This window comes from Gymnoscopelus microlampas, assembly GCF_963454915.1.
Source record: "Gymnoscopelus microlampas genome assembly, chromosome: 4".
NCBI classification, from domain to species: Eukaryota; Metazoa; Chordata; class Actinopteri; order Myctophiformes; family Myctophidae; genus Gymnoscopelus; species Gymnoscopelus microlampas.
The window spans coordinates 12,517,185-12,536,066 of NC_139941.1; the positions used below are offsets into that span (position 1 = coordinate 12,517,185).

The following is an 18,882-nucleotide window of genomic DNA, read 5'->3' on the forward strand; positions in this document are numbered from 1 at the left end:
CAGATTTCATGTCATTAATGTAACAGAAAGAACAAAGGACGTACTGTAGGACCCTGTGGAATCCTACAAATAATGTATCCTGTAATGTGCTGTTGATACCCATTCATTTTATTTTATTTTTATAACAAAATAACAAAAAAAAGTCCAAACGAAACATGACAATCCCCTCACACACACACACACTCACACACACACACACACACACGCACACACGCACACTCACACGCACAAACTACACCAAATCAGATGATGTAACCTGTACACCATTTGAAAATGTGCGGCAATCACTAAAAAACAACATATGACTCTAGCAAACATATAAGAGATAGCACTATAGCGGTAGATCTTCAAATCTTACTTTTTATTGCCAGAATGGAGAGCAAATCTTTATAATTCTCCTCAACCAGCTGTTTCAATGCCAGTGAGAGATAACTTATTGTGTCACTTTGCTTTCTGTAATACATTAAACATGGAGTTATCTTGAAACAAAACTGCTCAACTGTCCCTATATTGTTGATAAATATGTTGATATCATTTGTTATTTAAAATATTGAATTTATTACACGAATTTGTTGCACATATGATCGTTACATTAGCCTACTATGTGGCCAATGAACTAAATATAAGCAGCATATATAGCACCACCTGGTGGACTTTACAGCTTATTGGAAGAAAGAAAAAAAGGGGGGAAAAGGTCCAGTAGGAATGAAACCAAACTCACTCAAGTTCTACAATATATAAGTTTAAGTTTTAAGACCTAAAATACTGAAAATTGATTTTGTTTTCTATGAGATGAAAAAAATGTTTTAATGGAGAAAATAAATTATCCTTTTGTTCTGTAATTGAAATGTGTCAGCTGGCCTTGCAGAGAGGAAGTGAGAGGCCACAATATGTTGATGAATTGAATCCATAGGACCACAATGGAAACAAAAAAGTCCCCAGGACTTTTTTGTGTTATCCTTTTAGCCAACATGTGTTGTTTACATTTCTGACTAATAAAGTATTCAATCAATCAAAATTGGTGTCAGGATCAGGATATAACAAGCTTCAATTCAACGGCAGCACAACCAGTGGTAGAACAGTATAGTACTCAGATTAGTTATGTATGAGTAGCAATACCACAGAATAAAAATATAATTTTTACTTGAGTAAAGTTTTTTTTTTTAAAGTGTTGGCATCAACATGTAGGCTACATGAAGAATCAAAGTAAAATACTCTTTACAAAATATATGTAATTGATGTATTTCTTTATTTGAATAGCTGATCTACAAGCTCACAATGATGAGCTTGTGGATATACAGACAAAGTATAAAATAGTGAGCACTTTAATGGTTAATGCATGTGTAGTGGAACGCAGTGAGCTGGGATTGAACCCGAGGCTCCCACTCGCCAGTCCGACGTGTTACCAGTCATGCCAATAGGGCTGAGCCCGATTGGCAGGTCTGTTGCACGCCAGTACTGGCTAATTTGACTGTGGGGGCTACAATCACCCCCCCGATCTTTGGAGCGCGTCCTCGCGCTTCACACTTCACGCCGTGGACCACCGTACGCGACGTCCCTCATGTCCCTCACGCGAGGATATTACGCTCCTCGTCCTGCCGACTACGCCAGATTGTAGTGGAACGCAGTGAGCTGGGATTGAACCCGAGGCTCCCACTCGCCAGTCCGACGTGTTACCAGTCATGCCAATAGGGCTGAGCCCGATTGGCAGGTCTGTTGCACGCCGGTTCTGGCTAATTTGACTGTGGGGGCTACACATGCTTTAATCTCAAAATCGTACTTAAGTACAGTAGGCTACTTAGGTAATTATAAGTACTAGTTACTTTCCACCACTGAGCAAAACAAGAGTGTTACTTCCTGCAATGTTGTTACCAGCTGTATTTGTAATGTAATATGCATGTGACAAAACAAAAGCTTGACCTGATTTAACCACTTACATGCAACACCATATTATTACCAGCAGATGGTGCTGTGGCACATTTTATGTCGCATCATAGTGCAATTAAAGATAGGTAAGTGATATTACAATATGTGTTAAATAACTAGATATTCTGATAAAATCATTGCTAGAGAGTGTTTGTTCAGTAACAGGAGTCTCCCCATCTCTCCAGCTCTTTAATAAACATAAAAGGCATTTTCAGGTCAGGATACCAATTGTATCCAATCAGGAGAGAGAACTCATACAGGATACAGGATACAGGATACAGGATAAGACAGTGAAATTGGAAGTGATGACACAAAGAAATTAGCAAACAAAATTAGAACTGGAACACTACATTGAAGCTGATAAATGGGCACTCGCTCCTGATTGGTTGAAAATGTGCCACCCACCTGAAAATGTTTTTTTCTGTTTATTAAAGAGCTGGAGAGATGGGGAGACCCCTGGCTATTACTGAACAAACACACACATTATTACTATCAACATATAGTGCTTTAACCTTTTCACAAAAAAAAGGTATCACTTACCCTACCTTCAATGTACTGTAATATGCTAAAATAAAATTGTGATTTTAACATTGTTTTAAAAAAGCAATGTCATTTTTGTTTAAATCTGTCAAGTTGCAGGAGTGATAACACATCTTTCCAAGAACGTTGATGATGAGTCTCTGAAATCGTAAGAAGCCATTTTATGAAAATGTTTGCCCTTTAATTATAACCACTGTCTTAAACCCTATACTCCGTTGACTGGGGTCCCCCAAGGGTCTTTGCCCCCCTCCGTTTGTCCCTCTACACCACAGCAAATCTCTACATAGAAAATAGCCAATTAGGATGCATTGTGACTGTGAGCTTTTTAGATCAGCTATTATTTTCCATCTGGGAAAGCCATGAGGAGAGTCTGTCACCTTTGCGTTTTGTCGTGGAATTCAGGATCAATCAGTAATCGTTAAAGAAAATAAGAGGCACTTATTCACTGGTCAATGGTGGTGGTGTGGTGCTTCATTACATGGTGACATGGGAGAAGTCCGTTGGACACACAGGCCTGTGGTACGGTAGTTCTGCCACGAGCACAAGGGATCAGATCACAGTTATACTCTAGTGTCACAAGGACAAGTTGTACCAAAACAAGACCGGCTAGACTGAAAACAATAGCTATATCAGGCCTACGCGGAGACATCTTGGCTATACAACATGCAAAATATCATGTCATATCACATATGGCACAAAGATGACAACATAAGGTACAAGTGAAGGTTAAGTATAAACACACAATAACAATAGAATATGTCATTCTTCCTCAGTTTATATTTCTCGTTTGCTTCAATAGATTGTTTCCATTATTCCTGCTCTTTCCTCTTGCACCCCAACTTTTCTTCTTACAGAAATCGGTCTAATCTCATCCATCCACCTATTCTAATCTAGATCACTGGTTCTCAACATCAGGTCCAGGGACCACCAGGCACTTAAGGTTGCATTTGGACCCCTGGTGGGTCTCAAACGTTGAGAAACAGTGTCCTTGTGGAAGGAGGAATCTGGAACTGCCAACCAGCGGTCAGTCAAGAAAGCTGCCTCCCTCCAGTTTCTGCAATTCCTTTGCTCTCACGAGGACTTGTCTGGGGGGAAAGCTCTTCTGCCAGTGGTCTTGTGGCTGCCTAAACCGTGAAACCTTTGGTTTAGGTGGGAGAGTGGAGAGAGAGAGAGATGGAGACGGTTACAAAGTGGTGGTCTGAGACATGAAGGGGACTAACAGAGAGGTTAGAGGCTCTAGAGAACACTCGGTCCAATACATTACCAGCTGTATGAGGTGGAGAAGAAGGAGATATGGAGACATGGATAGGTTAAATGACTACAGAAGAGAAGTAACACGAAGACACTTGTTTGCAGGTCATTTGAAGTCACCCAGTAGAATAAGGGGAGTGCCATCTTCAGAGAAGGAGCTGGTAAATGTATTCATGGATGTCACCATGTGGACCTTGGGGAGGATAGAGCTCAGCTCACTGGTTGTGTTATTGAAATGAAATAACACGTGGAAAATGGTAGATGAGAAAGCTCATCGTCCAAACGTCCAATTGTGGAATACCACTGCCTCGGCCTGAAATACTGGGAGAGTGGGTGAAATTATAGGGTGCTGAGAGGGCATCAGGGGTAAGTATTATCTGGGGTTACATAAGTAACCCCACATGAACCCCACATTAGACACATGAAAGAGCTAGCCAAAGCCAAAACAAAAGCCAGCCAAAACCAAAACAAAGCTTGGGAAATGCTAACCTGCCTCTAACCCAATGAAGCTCTTTTCTACCTTCTCCTATGTATACCCAACTTATCATTATCTTAGTTTTTTCATTATTTGATTGCTGATTGATTGATTGATTTAGATTAGATTTGACTTTAATGTCCCCTTGAGGAAGTGTGTCCTCTGCATTTGAAACCATGCTAAGCAGCAGTGAGCTGCTGTGGTGCAGTGCTCTGGGACCAATGCCAGTACCTTGGTCAAGGACTGGCAGGTTAGCCTACCTATAGCATGCATGCTGCATGCCATTTGTAAGCTCAATTATCTTTTTGGCTTGATCACAAATGTTATGAATGTTATTCAGATAGGTTTGATATTTACCTGGTATAGTTTCGTTGAAGTAACTTATGTGACTATTGTTGAGTAGCCCATTTACTCTGATTTGATGATTTTGCACTTGGAAGTCACTCTGGATAAAACTGAAACATACAAAGTCACTCTGGATAAAACTGAAACAAAAACAAAATATCAACATTACAATTACAATTAACAGGACAAAATTCAGTTACAATACTGGAAAAATTAAATAAAGAAGTAAAACATAAAACAACATAAATAGGCTCGAGGTTATAGACTTTAGGCAATATATTCATCACAGATTCTTATTCATGGCTTTAGTGCTTGTACAATGTTTTAAGGTTTCTATAGAATGACTAATAATAAGGCTTTAAAAACAACTACATTTTGCAAGAATAAGAGAAGGTTGATAACATACATTTTGTCTACGCTTATTTTGTCATTTTTAAATATAATCCCAAAATAAATAAGATTTCCACAAAAAGAGTATGTTATAATAATGCATTCCTGGAGCTCATAGTGACGTCACGCATGTGGCCCCACCCATTCCTGCGTGCTGCGCTCTGGGCCTGTGTGTAGTGTTCTGTCCAGTGTTGCCATGACCGCTTATTATAAGTGACTTAGTTTGGGCTTGGTTTTTCTGTTAAGTTGCTTGCTTGTAAATATTGGTAATTGCGGGTTGCGTTTTTTTGGGGGGGATTGTTTCTAAAGTGTAGTTGTTTATTTAATTGGGCTTGTTTCTAAAGTATAGTTATTTATTTGGGCTTGTTTCTAAGTAGGCTATAGTTGTTTAGTTGGTCTTGATTCTATAGTGTAGCTTATTTGGGCTGGTTTCCTAATATGTTGTTTAAACCAGTGGTTCTAAAACATTTTCATGTCAAGGAACCCCTGATTAATATGTAATTTAGACCCAACCTTCTGAAAATATTTTGTGCCAGAGACCCTCATACAAGATTTTGTGGATTTGAAAATATTCCAAATGTTTCACTTTTCCCGAAGATTTTTCTTTGAAAATAGCAGATCTACAAGCTCACAACGCGTCGCATGTGAGCTTGTAGATCGGCTATTTTCAAATAGCCAATGTCTTGGATAAGAGTGCTCACGTGGCTTCTTTTGGGCTTGTTTTCATAGACCCCTGCTGGTTTGCTTATTTCTCTCGCACAATCTGGCAACACTGGTTCTGTCCTCCAGTCAGAGGAGAGAAGGAGATCAGACAACAATATCTCCCAAACGACAAGGACTATTATTACCGTCTTTTATCCATGACAACACAGCATTTTGGATCCGCAAACACCACGGATAAGGTGTAAAGGTATGTATAGGCTGTTGATGTTTTTGTATATACAGATCTGATCATCCCCGGCTATCAAAAGGAGAAAGAAGCAGCATCGCGTCCATGGTTGGAATGGAAAACGATGCGTTTCACATCACATAACGGGAGACGCAGCAGTCGTATTAATCTATAATCACAAGACAATTATTATTGTACATTAACGATCTAGCTACTATTATATAGAACTGTCTCACCGGAAGAATCGAACCGAAATGCCAGTTTTTTTTTAAGCTAAAACTGGCCCGTGTGATGCTGATAAATAAATAAATAATAGCCAATAATAATATGGGGGACAATAAGGGTTTGCCGGGTGCGGAATGGAATGCAGTCGCACAACAACATGCGTGTTGTTGTTATTGTGTGGGTGGATTATAGATCTCTAACACACTGTGGATTGTTCTGTCAGATCATCATCATTATATATAGGACACATAAGTGATCGTCCACGATGAGCAGATTGCTACATTATTATGGTGTCATTCTCCACATCTTACAGCAGGGCCTGTATCAGCCTAGCTCTGCACTGACTGGGCTCCATATACAGGCAGTCACCATGATGCTGCTGGATGGGAAGCATCTTGCTATGTTATGCCATGGTGAACTGGGAAGGGCTGCTAATAGCTAGTATATGCTGCTGCGGTTTAACAGTGTGACAATGCATTCTAACCATCTATAATATAACCCAGTGATTCTAAAGTTTCTTTATTTAAAGGAACCCCCCCCCCCCCCACAGTTTGATGTGTATTGGGGGTCCTAATTACATATCAAACTGGGGCTCCTTGAAATAGATTTAAAAAAGTGTCAAATGTGGGTCCGTGGCCCTAATTTAGGGCCACAGACTCCCATTTGATTTGATTTATTTATGTATTATCTCTGGGACCCTTATCTACATGTACACTGTCAAATCCTCTGTTATTTTAACTCTGGGAGCATACAAAATGTAACCAAAATGGTCCACTTGGTTCCATTTGTACAGTCTCAGAGTTACAGATCTGTAACTCCTCAAGGACCCCTGGCGGTCCCCAGACACACCCTACATTGAGACGTACTGACCTAACTTGGTACAATGTAACTGAATGGTTTTGGGCAGCCATATGACTTGAAGATCTACACAGGGTGATCTTGATGGACTTGTGCCCGGACATGTTGCCCATCCCCTGCTTGGATTATTATTATTATGATGCATTATCTTTTTTTACATTTTTATAGCAGTGCAACATATGTATTCCATGGTGTCATCATTATTAACTTACTCTATGCTTGTATTATTCTAGTTATAATACAAGCATAGAATAATATAGAATATGATGGTGGTTTTCACTGTCTGGCACAGAGTGATCTTTCTTGCCAGCCTTGGAAAACGCCTAAGTGATCCTGTGCCCGATAAGGTTGCACGACAAGGTGTTACACTTTAAAATCCTGACTATGATTGCAACTAAATGGTGAATTGAGTTTGATTGAATTGTACAGAGTTAGATTAACACAGAGGATACGGCTTTGTAGTTATCATTTACCCTATGGTGAGCCTTTCCTATACTTGAGAAGACTGCTTGACCGCTATTGCAAGGCAAGAAGGGATAGGAAAGCAGAGAGAGAGAGGGAGAAAAGTGTCTATCCTCCATTCCTCCCATTATGTAAGGCACTCTTTTCTTCATGTTGCTGTCCAGCTAAAGAAACAGTGAGTGTGATTAGTTCCTGGACTGAACCAGACAGTGTGTCATCCAACCCATGACAGTTTGGCAACCTAAATAGGCCTGCACTCCTCCCTATGTGAGCCATCAAGCTGGATTTAACTTAAAGTAAATCAGGACTGGGAGAGACCAGCCGACTGCAGTTCTATAGTACGAAAAAGGGAAGGTTTACCAAACAATGTATACAACCCTATAGCATTCCTATTCTAGAGCGAACATTAGTTGAAAATAGCAGATCTACAAGCTCTCAAAGCATCACAATGCGACACGTTTCGAGCTTATAGATTGGCTATTTATGGCAAAAGAGATTTGGTTTAGAGGGAGAAAAGGAAGGAACCAAGTATAGAGCCCTCAGAGACCCTATGTAGTGGTTATAATTATCACACTAAACAAAAATGGTGCTAAAAATCACTCAAAGTGGTTATTGTGTCACATCTCACCTCTTTTGGTGCTAGCAGCACCTACTGTATCTTAAGAGGCTTAACAGGTTCTTTGTGTGCTATAACAATGACATGGAGACCAATTAGGCCTATTTCCATTTAGTATACTTACGAGATGTGTTTGTAGGAATGTGTAGGAAATTAAATGTGGTAATGTGTGGATTTCAGTGTGCTAGATAATGACCACTTGAGATGATCTGTTGAGCTTGTCCCTGACATGATCAACGTGTCCCAAATCCTGTTACACATAATCTGTGGTGCTTGTCCTGATAGGACAGTGCTATTTAAGGATGTGTGGACGCCAGTTTACAGGTTAAACTAAACCCTACAGTATATATACTTCACTAGTAACCGGGGTCCCACAGGGCACTATTCTAGCTTCTTTTGTCGCTCTACATCAAAATATTGTTGCAGGGAACGGCCAATCTACAACCTCACAGTGGGTTTTGTTGCAACGCGTTGTGAGCTTGTAGATCTGCTATCTTTGCAGAAAGTTCGCACCAGAATAGGGATGCTAGGGCTCATGTGATAAAGTGAGATGATGATGAAGAAAATCGATACTGTAAGCCGCCATAGTTTGCAGTGGAGCCTGTTGTAGCTCGTGGTAGCATGAGACTAGTCAAGTCATCTTTATTTATACACAGTAGCACATTTAAAAACAACAGCCGTTGACCCAAAGTGCTTTCCAATGAAGCATGATTTACAAACGTCTATGGTGGGGCAGGACTTGAAGATGACTTGAAGACCATGACGATGGTTTCTCTTCCAGAGAGTTCCAGTGTGTTGGGGTTCACTCCCTGTGTGATCAGCTAGCTGCTAGCACTTTGGTCCCCAAGTCCAAAAGCTATACAGTAGCTCACTCTTAAGAGCTTGCAGTGCAAAGCATCGGGAGCTCGTAGATCAGCTATTTTTGGCCTCTTTTGGCTTTTTTGACTTTAGCCTCTCTTTTTATTTTTCCATTAAACAACCATTTCTCTTGTCAGGACCAGGGAAATGTATATTCCTCAACGTCTACTATATAATGTACATATGGCCCTCGCATGTATAGAAATACAAGTACACCCACGCACGCATGCACGCCACAATGAGCACTCGCGTGTGTGTGCACTGTGCAGCTGTTGTCTTTGGAATGTGTCTTCTGGCCTTATATAACCCATAGTCTCCAGGCAATGTGTGTGTGTGTGTAAATATAATGCGCTGGTTTGTGCGTGATTTCCATGTAGTTGACGCCATAGTTGAAAGGGATTTCCCCAGCCCATTTCCTAGTATCTAATGGATAATGATTATGAACGGTCATTATTGAGAAATAAACCTAATCACCCTGAAGGGGTTTATTTCTCAATAATGCCCGGCTGACTGTTCATTATCCCGCTTATTACATGGCTACTTATTAAAGAAATAAAGAAATTGTCACACTATATTTACAAGGATTCCATGGCTTGTAGTAAAGAAAACAGTCCATTACTGTAACTTATGCCAAGTGCGTCCAGCGCAACGCTGTCGCCTCACAAAACCCCGGTAGGAAGTGTTGATCAAATATGAATCAATAATTGCCTATTTGTTGGCTCAATTGTTTTCAATTTTTTTTGTTAGTGTACTGTTTAATTGTTAAATTACAATGTGTGTTTACATGGTTGCCATGTAGAATTATGGCCAAAACCAAGCTCCTAGGATTGATTGATTGGTTGATTGAATACTTGATTAGTCAGAAATGTAAACAGCACGTGGTACAGTCCAGGCACACAGTTCGCAATGGTCTGTTCTTCATAGCAGCGCTCTGCTATCCAGAGAACAGGCCACTGAATGCTGTGATTGACAATCAGAATCTAGCATTCAACCAAGCTATGTAATATCTAATATTATCTTGGTTTGGTGGTCTCTTTTCGCCTGCCGTTCCCTCTGATTTTGTAGCGTTGTTTTCCTGTACAGGTTAAAAGACAAAGAAAGTGGTTAATATGCTTTCAAGGGAGGCTCACTTCGCTTCCAGTTACTTCCAGAAAGTATGAAATAGGGCTTAAGTGGTTAATGAATGAAAGCTGTTAATAACCATCTGTCTTCATTATATGAACACACTGGTAGCAGGCAGCCAACCGCCTCAGGCTCGGCTCTGACAGCCATCTAATGCTCTGTAACACAAACACACACAAGCACAATAATGTCTCTGTCTCATCACAGCAGAATGTGGGAGAGAGTTTGACAAATTACACCCCTCTATTCCCAGCAGGGAGCAAAGACAGGACGATAGAGGAAAGAGATGGGCTGTCTCGGCCATGGCATTTTAGTTGACCATTAATTGGCATACACGTTATTGCGATTCATATTAATCGTGTTTTTTGGCGTTGAACATAAAAATTACAAATCTGTTTGCCTTTTAGAAATTGCACAGGGCAGATATGACAAATAACTAAACTTAACTATACAAAGCCTATTACTGAAATATACAAATAAATGACCCATACCAATAATCATGGGCAAAACCTGTCGTATACTCCATCATTCTCAAATTCCAAAATTGTCAACAGCAGCGCAAATAGATGATGAGAGCTTGTAGATCTGTTATTTTTGAATATGTATGAAAATATATGTGGTCAGGCAATTATGTAATAGTTGTGACAGGCCTAGTTGAGAGGGTGAAGAAGGGGTGTGGGAATGTGGAGGGGAGGCTCAGAGACGAGAAGAAGAGTAGGAGTTGGAAGGACAGAACATGATGGAAGACAGCAGGATAACACGAAGGAGGGGAGAGATCAAGGAATGAAGAAACTATAGCAGAGAGAGAGAGGGGGGTACATTGTTACACATTCCTCCTTGTAATCAAAATGTAATTAGGACTCTTGGCAGCTCAACATTTCAATCTAGGCCTGGGCAATATTGTATATCAATATTATATTGATATTGTGATTATAGGCCCACAGTATATCATCTGGAATTTTGGAATTGTGTTAAGCCGTCAGGGTTGTCTCTCCCTGGTTTTAAATGTTGCAGTACAATAAAGTCATGTGATTTTCTGAACTTACCTGACTGTTCTAGCTGTTCTATTTGCCCTTAGCCACTTAGTTATCAAAAATCTCATTGTTTAAATATTTAGTGAAAGCACCAATAGTCGTCGGCATTTGGTACAAGATGTCGTAATATTTGATTTTGTTCATATCGCCCAGCAGCCCTATTTCAATCTCTCTGCTGTAGAATGTATTGAATGGAGATGTGTAGATTTTTTTTTTGTCCCTCTGCTGCAATGGGTGACAGACGGGAAACAAAGGAAAAGGCATGGAACACCTAAGGTCACTCACAATGTGGATTTGAACCCAGGATGTTGCTGTTAGTTACAGTATTTTAACTGTTTGGCCAGTGGCATATATAGTTACGGCGGCTATTTAACCCGCCCCCAGTGCACGCTATTACAAGCGCACACATAATGTGGACTTCAGAAAACGTACATGATAACATACGTATTACCTTCCACACACAACGGCACACTGGCAAATAAGTTGACAGGTTCTTGTCTAGGCTGTACTGCTCATGAATGCGTTCCTCACACTGACAGACGCTTCGGTGTATAATATCATCTTGTCAGCAGGTTCATCCATCCATCCATCTTCAACCGCTTATCCCGGAGTCGGGTCGCGGGGGCAACAGTTCCAGCTCCAGACCAAAGACTGTGATTGGTTTTGATTTTCAATATAGCAAATGGCAGCAGGACACTGATTGTAGATATGAGTTATTAACTTCTTTGAACGCCTACATACAGCATGATGACATGGCACTGGCTGCACTGCCTATAGCTACGCCACTGTGGTTGTTGTTACCACTGGGTGTGTGCATCCGTGTCATCGCCTTGGCATTTCTCGTGTAGCCTAGTTGTCAATGGTGTCATTGCATTGTAAGGCTGTTGGGGCAATAGATCAAATGATGACATCACTAACGGCATTTTGCTTCGAGGTGGCGGTGTTGGCCATCAGGCATGGCGATCATCACGCAACCGTTTTTCTTTTGTTTTGTATTGTTGCAAGGCTACACTTCGGCTGCATAATTGCCGATATCGAATGGCCGATGTATCATCCAAACCGACATATTGGTCAGGCTCTAGGGAAATACATGTAAAACTATCAGCCTTGAAGTTCATGTAATTTGGGAAACAAGACGTGACCCTGATGCATAGTGGATGACCACATTCAGGCTGCTAGTGGCTAGGTATTCCTGACGATACACTGCAGTGGTGACGGCACCCTATTGCACTGTTACGCAAGCGTCTTACAAGCTACTTAGACTCTGATAACGAAGGCGGGGAGGAAAGGAGAGGATTAGAGGTCAGTGCTGCTGTGGGCCCGTCTTTAGCTCAGCCCTAATAACACACACACACACACACACACACACACACACACACACACACACACACACACACACACACACACACACACACACACACACACACACACACACACACACACACACACACACACACACACACACACACACACACACAGGTTCGATGTGTGTGTGTGTGTGTATGTATGTGTGTATATGGTAACCGTCTTCCATGCCGACATCTCGCCACTCCGACTAGTGGCTTCCGCGTGCGGTTAGGGTTAGGGTGAGGGTTAGGTATAGGGTTCGTTAACGTCGGAAAGGCGACATGTCGGAAAGCCGCCATGTAACCGTGTATATTGCCACCGGCTTCGAATGCTATCAATGCATTGAATGGGAGATTATCACGTTTTATCAGACCATTGAATGGGCGAAGTAGGCGAGCTACCGTCTACCCCGCGATTTGTCAGACCATTCATTGGGCGTAATCAGGAGCTACTGACCTACCGACGGAGGCGGAGCAGTCCCCACAACAATATTTACGATTCTGTCCATATCGGTACATAACTCGAACGGCGCTGAGTAGGCACAGGCGAGGGTCGCACCGCTCCGGACGGCAACTCAGTCGCCTTAGCTCCTTCGGTGGCCCGTCGCGGGGCTCCACCTCGCCTGAGACTGCGCGCCTCCGTCATGGTCCGAAACCGAAACAACCAAAACCAAAACCGAAACTAAAGTATTTAAGTCATCTCCGTCGGTAGGTCAGTAGCTCCTGATTACGCCCACTGAATGGTCTGATAAATCGCGGGGTAGACGGTAGGTCGCCTACTTCGCCCATTCAATGGTCTGATAGAACGTGATAATCTCCCATTCTATGCATTGATAGCATCCGAATCAGGTGATATTGCAGTATAGCAGCAGGGGTTCACACACCTTTCCATGTCAAGGACCCCTAAATAGCCATAGCCTCTGACTGTGGCTCCCCCTTTTGCGAAATGCCCTCCCCGAAAAGCTACAAGCATACAAGCTTGTAGATCTGCTATTTTTGCTATTATCAAAACATTTTCTACAATAATTAAAGTGGTTAAACTGACACATTAATCTTATGAATTGAATCTGAATTAAATTACATATTCTTATATATACTTCTTTACGGTTGTTTTATTTATTTTCCTCTACTTGAGCTCTCTTTGACAACTTGTGGCATAGGCAGCGTGTCTGTTTGGATCAGTGAGTGATGTCCATTGTCTCAGAGGCGCCAGGGAAACTGGCCAGACATCATCATCACACACAGGAAGACAAAAACATGACTGAACTAAGAGAGGTTCACACACTCCATGTCAATGGAGAGAATACTGTATCTCTACCAGGCCGGGTGTCCACCAGTCTGTGACATCTGTCGCTTATGATGTATATGATGTATTTATATATCGTATGCTTTATATATTTAACATATTTGGGCAAGGTTTCAGGTCGAGCCGACCCCCTTTCACTTGCATTATTAAATGAAAGGTTCAATATACTGTAGGGCCGCAGCAGCCGTCGATTATTTACTTACTTAGCGATTATTCTATCGATTACATTTTTGATTAACTGGATGATTTAAAAAGCACATTTGTTTTATGTATATATCTCCATCCGTCCTTATCTTATGTTTACGTTTTTGCTCGCCCAGTGGCAGAGCTTAGAAACGCAAGTTGGTAAAAATTGTCAAATTACGAGCCACGCAAGACAGACTATCTCCGGACTCTGGGCAAATTATATATTATTTGTTGCCTATTATCTATCTACCGCAACTCTGCAAGTCAAAATTCTCCCTTTTATCCACTGCATGCAGCGGTTTGAGTCACTATTGTCATTTGGTTTAGGTTTAGTCCAAAAGAAGTTACATTGAGAGTTCACACAGAAGAGCACACTTCATCTGTGGTAACTTTGACTTATATTTGAGATCAGTTTAGCAAGAAGTCTAGATATCAAACGTTCATCAAAAATGGCATGCTCAAAGTTCTTCAGTAAAAAAAAGGTGGACCCTGAAAACTGGCATTTCAAAGAGGAATGGACTGAACGCTAATGCGTTCATCCTTCGACTAGCACCAATATGCCTAATATGCCAAGAGACGTTAGCTCTGGTGAGTGAGTGGCAGCGATCACGCTTGAAGGCAAACAAAAAGAGGAGATGACGGTTAAAATCAAGCAAACCCATTCTGAGATAATGCAACAAGTAGAACTGAAATATACAGAGTGCCTGATTTGTACTTTGTTGCATGGCGGTGTCGCACACTGAACATAGCAGCTCTGCAAGCTCTGAATGCATTTATGATACATACATATCATGTTTACCACACTTGCACCAATTCCCTGAACATAACCCTGACTTAACTTCATCAAAGTCGGCCGAGTAGAAAAAACTATGTTCTTGTTTTTGTTTTTGCTCTGTGGGTACTTCTGTGGCACTGGCAATTTACTGAAATACACTTAGCATATAAGTAAGGTATACTTAAATAGCAATAGTAATGTTAGTCATGTGAAATAACATGAAGCTATAAGAAGAACTCCTCAAGTTTCTGTTCAGGACACTTCACTTTGCTCTATTCATTCTGCTGTATGACAACAAAAGCTCCTTCAGTTACCACACACACACACACACACACACACACACACACACACACACACACACACACACACACACACACACACACACACACACACACACACACACACACACACACACACACACACACACACACACACACACACACACACACTTTATTTTATTTATTTATGTGTTGGAACACTTTTTGAGACAAATGTTACAAAGTGCTTTAGAGCATGAAAGTAAACACGATAAACATAAAACTACAATAACAGTACATTAGGAGTACACCAAGCAAGGAGATGACAGAGACAAGATAAACAAACGAATAAAGCAAATAACTCAAATCTTAAAAAACCTGTTTAAATCAGGGATTTAGAAGATGGCATTGAACTTGTCTGATCTGACACAGTGAAGTCATTGTTACCCCTTGGTCTTTAGCCTAGATTCTGGGACAGACGAGGACTTATGGGAACTGTCTCAGTGTCTCACCCCCAGGATGAGCAGCAATAGACTCTGACGTGAGATGAGAGAGAGAGAGAGAAAGAAAGGGAGAGAGTGAGAGAGAGAATGGATGAGCAGAGGACAATACCAATGGGTTTGTGGTGACGGCGCAGTTTGTTCTGGGTGACTGAGACAGACATGACACCATCATCGTGACGATACATAAGGTCATATGAGATCAACAAGCTTGACAAGGATGCTCCCATTGTCGTTGTCACCATCACTAACCACCACACTGTATTATAATCCTCAGTGTTCATTTAACTCTGAGGATGTACAAATGGAACCAAATGGACCTGTATAGGGTCCATTTAAGCCATTAAGACCGGGAACGCATCCATGTTATTTTAGATTTCTTTGGCTATTCAAAATAGCAGATATACAAGCTCATAGCGCGGCACCGAGCTTGTAGATCTGCTATTTTTCAAAAAAAATTGAAAACTTGTGTAAATCTTTGAAATTTTAAAAATATTAAACATTTTAAAATATTTTTTAAATGGGGGTCCGTGGCCAAATACATATAATTTTGGGGGTCCTTGACATGAAAAAGTTTGAGCACCACTGATATATATAGCAACATAAGTTTAAAAAAAAAAGAACTGTTAGGATTTAGAAGACATTTGTAGATGTTGATTGAATGGGTTAGTTACAGACCCAAAAAGGCTCCATTTGGATTCTGGGATTAACTTGGGTTTGTGTTTTTCCGTGTGCTGGACTTTGATAGCCTTCCCAATAGAGTCTTCTTTCCTGATTGGCTGACTTTGTCGTCATTGTTGTGTGATGAAATTGAATCCTATTGGTCAGACAAGACCCTCTTTGTCCTTGTCACCCAGTTATTTGATCCTCCATAATCTGCTTATCTGGAAAGAAACTGAGAAATGGTTGGTTTGTTTTTCGAGTATCACATTTTCAACGTGTGCTCCGGCAGGACCAGCTGGGTTATAAAACCGTTCTTTGTCTTGTGCTCTTCACATGGGTATATGCCCTACCATTGCAGCCATCATCCACTTAAAAAAAATCTCTCACAGTGTATCATTTTGTGCCGTGCTGCAAGCTTGTTCATCTTCTATTTTTGAACATTTAAAAAAAATATTGAAAGTATTGGATGAATTTCGTTTTTTTTTTTTTTTTACACAAATCTTCTCTTCTCGGTGTACCTGCCTCAAAACATTTTCAGATAGGGGGTCCACAACCAAATACCAAATACAATTTAGGGGTCCTTGACATGAAAAAGTTTGAAAACCACTGCTTTATAGTACACTGTGATGTATGCAGCAGAGCTGCAGCTAATATATTTAATAATGGGTGTGTTAGATTTAGGTGTGCCAATGTCCTTTCTTTGAAGTAGATATTTCTGTGTCAATGAACTTACTGATTGGAATGTAGGGCTAGACAACATTCACTGTAAGCTAGGCTAATGCCAGGGCAACAACAACGTACGAAACCAGAACCCCCTAGTCATTATGCAACCTGACCTGACCCAACTTTTAATCTCTTAACCTATTAAAACTGAGAAAGCATCTGTGTAACCACTTTATCCATATTTTATACTTTGGCTATTCAAAAATAGCAGATCTACAAGCTCATAGCGCGGCACCGAGTGCCGCGCTATGAGCTTGTAGATCTGCTATTTTTTTTTAAATCGTGAAAAGTTGTGCAAATATTTGAATATATATATATATTTTAAAGGGAACATTTTTGACTCAAACCTTTGCTTCTGGGGGGTCCCTGGAACAAAAGATTTTGAGATGGGGGTCCGCGGCCAAATACACATCATTTTGGGTGGTCCTTGACATGAAAAAGTTTGAGCACCACTGATATTATAGCAACATAAGTTTAAGAAGAAAGATTTGAGTAAAAAACATACTGTATATTCAAAGATTTTCACATATTTGCTAAAAATAAATAAATATTCTGCAGATCTACAAGCTCGTAGCGCTGCTATTTTTGTATTGTCCAAAGTATAAAATAATTGTTATAGCTATAAAAATGTAAAATGACACAGTATGTGTTCCCGGATTGAATGGGTTAAAGACATTTCGTTTCTGATAACCCACACTGACTGAGTTGCTCCCTGTAGTTGCATGCTCCCACAATAATAATGCCATACTTACATTGTCAACACTAAACGGTTAGATATAATATGCTGCTCCTTGACAGGTCAATAGGTGAAATTAAGCATACAGTATGTTTTTAACGCTGCTTGTGAGGGCACTGAGGACAACGTATTTGATCTCAAGTTCTAATGGACAGACTGCCATAATACCTGCTGAGTGCATTTACTGTACTAGACATTCGGGCAGCTATGCGGCCCTCGCACTTAAGTTATGCCGATCCGACCGATGTCTGAGTCATAGTGTCGTGGGCTTTGTCAGTTTTCTCGTTGTACCTGTCTGTCTGTGTCCCTTTTTGTTTATATGGAGATCTACCTGTGTACCGTTTATTCCCATATATGGAGACCTCTTTGTCGGATCTGTGGCTCTGGACAACCAAATCTCTATATAATGGGTTTGTTTATGGTTATGTCTGAGTCGCAGTGAAATGCCTATATATGGGCGTATCGGGTTTGTTTATGGTTATGTCTGAGTCATAGTGACATGCCTAATATGAACTGTCACTTCCTACAGCCTCAATTTACAACTCAGAAGCTGGCCCCTTGCTTTTAACGCTAATGAAACAATCTCTATTGAATCTGTTTAAATCTTTTCAGTCCAACAAAAACTATTTCTGATGACATTTCAGGTGAGAAGTAGGCCATGCAGTTGCTCTATATTTGTTCCTTTCAACTAGTTTAAAAGTGCCATTAGTTTGATTTCAATGTGATCACAAAGCTAAGCTTGTATACAGTAAGTCAGTCTTTTGGTTGTTCTGTCAGACTGTAGGTCCAAAACGCACAAAGCGAACGTTGGTTGCAGGCTGCAGCTTATCACAAATTACGTACTTATTGTTTTCAGTAAGATAATAACACTTCATTTCTCTTCAATCACAGCCTGCCCCATTTGGTAGAACTATTCCGTCTACAGTTGTTTTCACATACCCGCGGGAAGTAGGGGTGCTGGGGGGGCTGCAGCACCCCCTGAAAATAATGTATGAAAAAAAAAAAATAATAATAATAAATGGGGGGGGGGGGGGGGGGGGTTTAGTGCAATATGTGTTCTGGAACCGAAGCAACCGAATTAAAGTAACAAAAAAAAAAAAAAAAAGGTTTTAAAAAACGGGAAATAACCGCACACTTTTGACTAGCGCTGCACGCGTGTGCATGTGTGTGCATACAGCACCCGTACCCTAAAACATCTTCTTGAGTTTTCACATCTCTCCCTGTATCCTTCTCCTCTTTAGTAAACATCACAGTATAATAGGGCTGGCCTGGGCGATATAACAGAAAACAATATATTGTGAAAACAGCAGATCTACGACGTGAAATTGATTAAGAGCGTAATAATCAGACTAATCAATTTAGTCGATTATAAAAACATCTATTAAAATCGTTTCGTGTC

The 18,882-nt window shown here is 40.7% G+C and overlaps 1 protein-coding gene across 2 annotated transcripts in view; it reads left to right on the top strand.

The window, feature by feature from the left end:
• Positions 1 to 5,735: 5,735 nt before the first annotated feature.
• Positions 5,736 to 18,882, top strand: part of rusc2 (RUN and SH3 domain containing 2) — a 51,951-nt gene continuing 38,804 nt past the window's right edge. For both annotated transcript variants that reach the window (XM_084056288.1, XM_084056289.1), the window contains exon 1: positions 5,736 to 5,837. The gene's annotated coding sequence lies outside the window, so the exon portion shown is untranslated. The remainder of the gene's footprint in view (positions 5,838 to 18,882) is intronic.